Consider the following 9979-nt stretch of genomic DNA (forward strand, 5'->3'; position numbering starts at 1 on the left):
TATGGGAGTTTTGCAGAACTTGAAGATGAAAGTCTTCTCATTTTTTAGAACTTGAAGATGAAAGTATTCTCGTTTTGCTACTATTTCCATATGTTTGTGGTCATGAATTTTACTGGACATGCGGATTCATGCAATGTGATTCTTGGGAGACCTTTTATGAGAAGTGCCAAGATGGTACACGATTGGGCCACATATCATATTTACCTTTTTTAAGATTCGCAAACCCTGAAAGTAGATGTGTGAACTTGGAAGATGCATCCCATAGATGGGTTGTTTGGAAATGATTCAGAAAAAACAAATGTGACCACCTTGGTGAAACTATGTGCAACTCATGAACAAGTAGAACTATCACAGGAAGATAACCTCCTATATGCTCCTCTTCCAAATGATGTTTTTTTGTAAGAATTGGATGCATGTATTAGCCACACTAGACATCATGGGAAATTTTGGAATGAAGTTTGTGGAGCATAATGGGAAAGATGAGATATCAGTACTACATGATATGCATGATGAGACCATTAGTGGTGGTGACCGAGCTACACCACCAAGGGAAAGCTCTTCAGAAGAGCATGAGTCTAAATCGAATGACAAGAAAAAATATTCAATTTCAACCATTGCAAGGTTGAAAGTCCAAAAATGGTTGAAAGTGAAACGTTATCAAGCTAATCACAAAGTGAAATTCTTAAACAAGCACCCACAGATGCACAATGGCTTAGATATGTGAAAGCCACTAAAATTCACAAGGAATTCTCTAAGAATTAGAAAGAAGAGTTAAGTATAGTAATGTTAAGAAGAGTTAACTCTGCAAGATGCATGGAAGTTGACAATGGCCATGCAAGCCCCCACACCTACCTACAAGCAAATTGCTCCCCTCCAGACTCAAGAGACAGGAATCCGGATGGGGAATCCGAAAAGCCTAACACTGCAAAACCAACAAGGATACAATTTCCGAGAGCCGTGGGGACTATTGAAGGCAGCACCTAGAAGGGCATGGAGGCAAAACATAGTGGGGGAGAGACCACTGTAGAAAAGGAGCTACAGACAAAGATCAGGTAGCTAGAAACAAAAGTAGAAAGCTGGAAAAAGCGGTTCATGCTTTTAAAAGAGAGCAAAAAGAAACAGGCCAAGCACTTCGAGGGGAAAGGGAAAGAGATTGTAATCTACAAAGGAACATCAATGCACATTATCCCTGATGACGAGCTGCAAGAGCATGCTTGGGCAACAACCAAAAGGATGGAAGAGAGGGCTAGCAATGAAGCAACCTTGAGGGCCTAGCTTGAAGAGTACAGAGGACTGGTGGAAGAATATAAAGAACAGCAAAGACAAGATGGGGAGATGATAGAGGCCGTAAAGAAGGAGGTAGGAATAGCTAGAGGCAGGGTCATAAGAGGGAAAGGAAGCAAGATGACGGTTAATGAGCTGAACGTCGCTCTGACGACAACTCATGCTGATCAAGAGGCAGAAATAGATAGATGCAATGAGAAAAGCTCATGCCAATGGAAGTATGGAATAAAGAAAGAAGATAGAATACTTCCAAGAGTGGGCAAAAAGAGAAAAGGAAGAAAAGGAGGAAATACAACCAAAGTTTTGAGAAAAGAGGAGGCAAGCAGACTCCAAGTTCTGCAAGGAGACAACTCTCAAACATATGAGGAGACTGATCCAAGCTGCAAAACAAGTGGGAGCAGTGCAACTGTCCAACTGGAACAAAATTGCTCTATTTATGAACCAGTTGGACGAGAAGGTAGAGAAGCAAGGGAAGAGCAGCTCACAGGCAGGAGACTCAGCATGCAGGAGGAGCCCCTCATTCGAATCTTGGGCTATAAGGGGAAGTGGGGGAATCTTGTGACTCGCGGACCCGGGTGAGGAGGCAACAACTCATGCACAGGTGGAACTGCTAGTTCCCCTCACCAATGGAGCTTATTGGTAGAAGGATAAGAGACAACAATCCTTCCGGAGCCAACATGAAGACCACCCTATGGGTGGACGTGGAGCCAAGGACGAAGAAGGAGGCCAAAACAACTTGAGCAAACAGTATTCGAAGACATTGCCATCCTGCTAGGGCTAACAAAGCCACACGACTTTGCTACAGGGTTGGCTATCAAGGCAATGGAAAGGGCCAAGAAGAAGTATCCCTACACCCAAGCCCATTGAGGTGCAATTCCAAAGGGCGGATGAAAGGAAAGGGGTTGGCCATGCAAGAGTACAAAGCAAGAGGAGGGCTTACCAGCCCTAGTATGGCCTAGAAAAAACCAATTAAATTATCTTTGGGGGCTTTACCAACACAAAATAAGGACCAAAAGAAGGGGGCTGAAATAGGCCTTAGGAATTAGATCTGGATTTCAAAAATTAAGTTTTTGAATTTTTCAGAGAAAGGAAGCAGTCGAAGCCCAAGACAAGAAATTATGTGGGCTTCACTATTAGTGCAGCGTTTACCCATGAGATCAGCAGGTGTTAGCAGCAGAGCAGCAGCCACCCCAGTAGTGGACTGCCACCAAGCTTATCCATTGGGCAACATCTCCTCCGGATCTTTCTTGTAACAATCGTGTGACTTTTCTTGGTAGCAGGTAGTACCCGGGCGAATGTAAAAGAAAAGGAGAGTAGAGAGAGAGGGTGTGTGTGGCAATATACGGGTTAAGCCTTACTCAGTAATACATGAGATTTTTGGCATCATCGTTATCTGTAGTTCTGTGCAAACATGTTTGATTCTCAAGTTGTCATTAGTCTCTCTATTTTGAACATGTCTTTTAACTCGTGTCTATGTTCACAGTCAATCCTATCCGGAAGTGACTCCCTTCCAGAGAGCATTAGGAGCCATGTTAAGACTCTCTCTAGATGCAGGCACTAATTGTGGCCCTATTGCAACCAACTCCCTTAACCTAGGTAGATCGATGGTGCAACGCGTTAGCATTGGCTTTTCTTGTTAGGCACAGTAGTATTAGTCGAGTCTCCTCTGGAGCCGACTAGGTGGTCCAGAACCACACAAGTGTCGGGTCTCGACCGAAAACCAACAAGGGCCCATGTTGCACACCAGTAATCCTATAATTTTTGTAGATGTTAAGGAAAGGGTTGAAGGAAGATCAAAGGACCAAAGTAGTGGGTAAAGTGATAACACATCCTGACACTAAATTTTTGCTACCATCAACAAAAGAAACTAGTATTTGTAAATTTAAGATCCTAGTAAATTAGTTGGAACTACTATGAGAATGATGATATAAATGCCACCATTCCTATCCACCATAATAAATAAATAAACTAGTAAATCAGTTGTGGGACACTAGTATGAGAATGATGATTCAAATTTTACCATTCCTATAATGGCAACTGTGCTATCTTGGATGGGGGAGAAAGGGTGAGCGTTATAACCAAGAAATGTTGGAAAAATGGAGAAAACCTAAGTTGGGACAACAAATGGATCTCATTGTGAAGATGATGGCAAATGGAACATCAGCAAAACACCCATGGGAGTCTTTTAAAAATGAATTGAGAATAAAGACCTTCTCATTCCATTATCATCACACCTTTGTGGTGATGAAACCTTTATGCAATGGGATTCATACAACATCGTACTTGGCAAACCTTTCATGAGGGAGGCTAAGTTGTTACATGATTAGGCCTTGGACCAAATCTATTTGTGAAAATAATTTTAAGTCCTTAAAGGTTGTACCTACAAACATCTCATCCAAACTCTGTTTTGGGAATGAATCTGTCACAATGGAGCTATTATTTTAAGTGTGTGAGCTAACAAAAACCCCGAGCACAAAAGAGGGGATGAGGACAAGAAGTATATTCCCAACCTCCCACCATAGATTTCAATGAAAACTATAATGGTGTACTATCTACCCCATCAATGTACTTCCAAATCTAGGTACAAATAATTTAGAAGTATTTAGACTTAGATGTAACATAACAAGGTCTATTGACCTCAATATTTATGAGAGTTAAGACTATTAAGAGATTTAGAATTTGAATCACCAAGCTCAAACTATTCAAATATAGAGATGCAATCTAAAGGAGGATGACATGTCAAGTGAAGATTGAGATGTAAACATTATCATAGCAAATGTAACAATGATTCAGACATGGAGGTGCAACCAAAGCATAAATGTTATCATACCAAGCGTTATAATAGTTCAAATACAAAGGTGCAATCGAAGCATAAAAATTATTCTATCGAGTATAAAAATAGGTTAGATACAGAGGTGCAACTGAAAGGATGACATCTCAAGAGATGATTTGTATGATGGACGAAATGATTATTGTAATTTACTGGATCTCGTTGTTGCAAACTAGCTAGTCTCAACAAAGAGTCCAGAGTGATACTATTTTTTTTTAGAAACAAGGGACTGGATGGAAATTTTGATTTATGATATCTGTAACCAATAATTGTTTCTCAATGGATTATTTTATATGTTAAAGTTTTAAAGAGGAGTGTGTGCGTATCTGTATTCAAAAGCAAAAGTTAAGAAAGGCATTCAATTATGGTTGGGTGAGTAATTGTCTGGTTCTACCGATTCCAATGGTTGGGTGGTGGCTAAGGTGGTGGCTAACCGATGGGCCTAGGCTGGAATCAGTGGAGTTTTAATAATTAAATTGAAATAATAGGAATGTGCTTAGAATTCGAGTAGTTAAATAAAACCCTGAAGAATTTCTCAAATAAGTAGATCAATGGCTGTGCCTGACTTCGGTTAAGAAAAAAGCATTGATTTCCTCAAATGATTAGATCAACGGCTGTGCCTGATTTTGGTTAGGAAAAAAGCGTTGATTTCTTCAAATTAAGTCAGTGATAGTTTTCCTTCTATCTGGTTTAATCAGGTGAAGGATAGTTTAGTCTCTTGACCCGTTAGAAAATTTGTTAAGAAAATCAAAAAGGTGGAATCGCCCCCGTTTTTTGGGTAAGGGAAATTTTTTGGTTTTGGTTTCACAATGACCACCACCAATTTAGTCTCCGGTCCGGAAATTCGAGGGCGAGGCCCCGAGTGGGAAACCCTGCCCCGCGCAAGAGGAAGCTACTTTCGCTGTGCTAGCAACCAGGAATCCGGTGTGGGGAGGGGGCAGAGGGGTCTCACAGTTGGTATCAAAGCGCTGTTGTAAACTTACAAAACAGCAGCAGAAATTGCCTAAAATTTTAAAGTAAATCTGGGAAATAACATTTTCTCTTGTTAAGATATGTTGGAAATGAACTTCATAAATTGAAAACTCATAAATTGAATTAGATTTTTAGATGGATACCCCAAATCTATCTAGCATTCCTGGACTCTCCCAGAGTCAAGATATGATCGCCTTTGCCTTCGAAAATCTCATCAACTCTGCTACAACCCGAGAAAGCAGAGTGAGACTCGCTCGTCACTTTGAGGATCTTTACTTTCCTGATCCTTCCAATAGAGCAACATCAGCATATGTGGTTCTCTGGAGGGCAAAGTATTAACGTCAATACCAATCAACGACAGAGGCTCAGACAGAATATCTCACTAGCCATGATCTTGATAAGGCTAGGAGTTGTTCATTATGTACAACTTTATAATCATTCACCCCGAAATTTTAGAATTTCTTGCCATATTTTTAGACTTCTTAGCCGCTTTATTCCTAGGAGAAGAATTATGGCACCATTATCAGTGATGAATCGTGTATATCATAGCATGTCTCCATCACAGTATCGCCTTTTTATGCGTATGCGATTAAGGCAGTGACTTTTGGAGCCGAGACGCTCTATGTATATATCAAAAACTTTTGGTAATAAATGATGTTTTGCAAAAGATTCCAAATTGTTTTTGTGGTTGTGAATATTGGTTAGTAAAATTATTAGAGTGAATCTTGTTTTCAAGAATTATGATGGAATATTTATATGTTTAAGAAATAATCTCAAAAATTAAATAGTCATAAATCTGATGACAAAGTTAAATTGACAAAAATATCGTTTTGTCAGAACCATGAGACACGCAGCCCATGGTAGGCAGCCGGATCCTCTTACCGATGACGATCCGGACGTTCGTAAAGCCCTGCACGCCGATCCCAAACTGGTTCCTTCAAGGGTGAAAGGGAACAATTTAGGAGAAGTAGTGGAAAAATGGATTGAGGCAATGGGAGAGTATTTTGATGTAATCGGTTATAATGAGAGAAGCAAGATGGCTCTCGCCAGATTGAAAATTGTGGAAACGGCTAGGGTCACATGGAGGAACCATTGCGAGACAAACCGTCTCGATCGAAATACCCAGACCTGGTCAGATCTTAAAGCTTACGTCAGGAAGAGGTTCTATCCTTCGGGCTTCCTGGAAACCAAAATGAATAAGTTCTTGGAACTGAAGCAGGATAGCTGGATGATTGAAGAATATCATCAGGCATTTACCCTTCTCCTCAAATATTCTCAACTTTTGGATGAAGAGCAGCTGATGTCCAGATTCATTCGAGAGATAAACGAGCCATTGGACACTTTAGTGAAAAATGCCAAACCAATCTCAATGGCAGAAGCTGTCAGAATGGCAAAGGACTTTGCCAAAGCATTTGTTGTTAAGGTTCCGCCGAAGCCTGCACCCTCAAACTTTAAAAGGTTCCAAACCCCGAGAAATGCTTCAAACTTTCCACCCCCAAAGAGGCAGCAAGGCCCTAATCAGAATCAAGATGCTGGGAGATTCAGAAGTGAAGGAAGACCCTTCCCTCAGAACACTTTCTCAGGAGCCCCACCTCTTTCAAGGATTCAGAGGGATGAGCTTAGAAGTGAGAATAGGTGTTTTGGGTGTCAGGGTTTCAGTCACCAGCTTAAAGACTGCCCGAATCTTGCCATGTCAAGAGTGCAGAGACCAACCCCTTCGTATCAGTCCAACGTCTCACCAAAATTAGGGCAATCCCAGGAGGACTCCAGCTCAACCATCTGCCTCTGTTCAGAGTAGTCTTAGAACTCCCTCCCAGAACTGGGGTAACCAAAGAGAAAGAGTTCTGCCCCAATCTGCAGAGCAGCCAGAGCAGTTACGATAACAGAAGTAGTGTAAGAGGAAAGAGGTCAGATTTATGCCGCGATTGAAAACCAAGGACCAAATCGTCAATTCTCTGTTATCCATATCTTACGTAAGCTAGTCTTAGAACAGAAACCTATGCAAGTTGAATTGGCCAGTGGTGGGAAGATTCTTTTCACTCACCATGAGAGACAGATCATATTTAGTTTAATCTAGATGGGAATGTAACTGACTGCCAGTTCAGAGTCTTACCTTTGGGAGTTTTTGATGGAATCCTTGGAATGGATTGGCTCCACAAAAATCAAGCTGACATTCACTATCACAATGGAACCATTTCCTTCCGCGACCTTCACGGGAACAAAGTTCAAGGAACTGGAATTTTCAGATCCCCAGATCTGCAGTTAGTAAAAGCTTCTAGGTTACTCAAAGGACTTAGAAAAAAGCAGCTCATTTATGTTGTCAAAATGAATCCGGTAGACTCAAAGTTAAAGGCTAAAGAACCAGAATGGTTAAGTGAGTATGATGATTTATTCCCAGCAGAGCTAACTGAGATGCCTCCGATTCAGGAAGTAGATCATGAGATAGAATTGACCCCTGGAGCTCAGCCAGTAGCCCAGCGCACGTATAAAATGCCAGTACCTGAAGCCATTGAACTCAAGGAGGAACAACTTATGTAGCTGTTAGAACAAGGGTTTGTAAGACCCAGTGTTTCACCTTGGGGAGCGCCAGTTCTCTTTTAGAAAAAGAAGGATGGAACATTAAGACTCTGTGTGGATTACAGAGGTCTCAATCAGCTGACAGTTAAGAATAAGTATCCTATCCCCAGAATTGATGAGCTTCTGGACAGGCTAAATGGAGCCCAAATCTTCACAAAGATAGATCTCAAATCAGGGTATTACCAGATTAGGATCAATGATCAAGATATCTCGAAGACAGCCACATCAATACTCGCTATGGGCAATATGAATTTACTATCATGCCATTTGGAATGCTGTTTGGATTGACAAATGCCCCAACTACATTCAATCGCCTAATGCAGGACATTCTTAGAGAATACTTGGATGATTTTGTTCTTGTTTTCTTTAATAATATTCTGATTTACTCAAAGAATGCAGCTGACCACCATGAAGCTCACGTCCGTAAAGTTCTTGAGATTCTAAGAAAGCACCAACTCTTTGCAAAAAAGAGCAAATGCACTTTCTCTGTTGACCATGTTGAATACTTGGGCTTTTTGGTATTCAAAGACGAAATTTCTCCAGATTTCGCATCCAGATTTCGCAAAAGTCCAAGCAGTCATAGATTGGCTTGAACCAAAGACAGTGAAAGAAATCAGGGGATTCTTGGGATTAACTGATTAGTATAGAATTTTTATACCTAAGTATGCTCTCACAGCTCCCCCCTGACTAATCTTCTAAAGAAGAATATCCCGTTTCAATGGTCTACCAGGTGTCAGAGCACTTTTGATAAGCTGAAGGTCGCCTTGGTAACCAATCCCGTAGTTGCCAAATTTATCTCTACCCTTTGAGGTAGTAACTGATGCCAGTGGTTTTTCCTTGGGAGGTGCACTCATGCAAGAAGGTCATGCAGTGGCCTATGAATCCCAAAAACTCGGAACGCATGAGAGAAATTATGCTGTCCACGACCCCTGAGTAGTCTATGCCCTGAAGTTGTGGAGACATTACCTACTGGGTCAAAGATTCACTTTGATGATAGATCATCAGAGCTTAAAGTGGATCTTCACTCAGAAGAATCTCAACATGCACCAAAGAAGGTGGATACAGATCCTGTAGGAATTTGATTTGAAATCAAGTACCGCCTAGGCAAAGAAAATGTGGTAACAGATGCCCTCAGCAGAAAGCCTCCTTGCTTGCAATCACAGTGGTGTCAAATCCATTGGATTAATGAAGCAAGAGAGAAGATCATGCAGGATAGATTCTTTGGCCCTATTGCTACCCTACTTATGCAGGAAAGCAAAACTCCTCACAGGAGTTGAACCGAGCTCAAGGGTACAGCTTGGATGAAGGAATTATGTATTATAATAGCAGGCTATGCATTCCTAATTGTAAGATTCCTCCCTCTGGCTTTTGAGGTGTGCAGATGTAAGAACCTCCCCTTCTGATCTTATAATTATTCCCCTCTCTGAAATAATAGAAAAATCATATTTTACCCTGTTTTGGTCTAGAGAGAGAAAATGTCTAAAGGAAGGTAATTCAAAATTGAGATATTTTTTGATATATAAATCCTCCTAGTGTCTAAAATGGTTTCCCTTGAAACAGAAATTCAAAAAGAAGTTTCGAATGTGCAATTGGAATTAATTGAAAATAGGTAAAAAGGACCTTAGCCTAAGGATCCAGATTTTTAAAAAATTTTAAATTATGCTCCAATTAAGGTTCCTATGGACCAATAAGATTAATCCAAATGTAGGGAGGAGATAAAGTGAAGAATTCAAAAAAATCTCCCAAAAATTAGTAAATGCTCACATAAGATGAAGAGTTGACTAGGTTTATTAGTTAAAAAAGAAGAGATATTTAGAAGAAATGATGCATTTTTGACACCTTAGTGTGGGGATCTCCCCTCATGAAGGAGGTTCCTATTTCACATGTGTGGAGAAGTTTTAAACTCAAACATAATGAGATATTTTCATCTCTCCTCTCTTGTGTTTCAACTAGATCCAAAAAGTAAGCTAAACTGACCTAAAAATGGTCAAAAATTGACCAAACTAATTTGAAAAATTCTAAAATTAGTTTGCTTGGTTAGAGGCTCATTTTTTTCCCTATAAATAGAAGCCTCCCCCTTTGTAAAAGGTTAATAGTGTTTATGTACTGTTACTCTACTCCTACCCAGAGCCACATTGAATTTTCTTGATAATTCAATTATTTTCGGCTTAATTCACTCCAAAGTAACTGGTGGCCACTCTTGATCCAAACAAGAGTAGAACCCTCACTCCCTCAAGCCAAAGGAATGCTTACAAACTCTATGTAAGCTAAATTCTTCTTACTTTTAAATTTTAAATCTATGGTTTTCTTAATCTT

Source organism: Cibotium barometz, chromosome 23, assembly GCF_041138505.1.
Source record: "Cibotium barometz isolate CiBa-2024 chromosome 23, ASM4113850v1, whole genome shotgun sequence".
NCBI classification, from domain to species: Eukaryota; Viridiplantae; Streptophyta; class Polypodiopsida; order Cyatheales; family Cibotiaceae; genus Cibotium; species Cibotium barometz.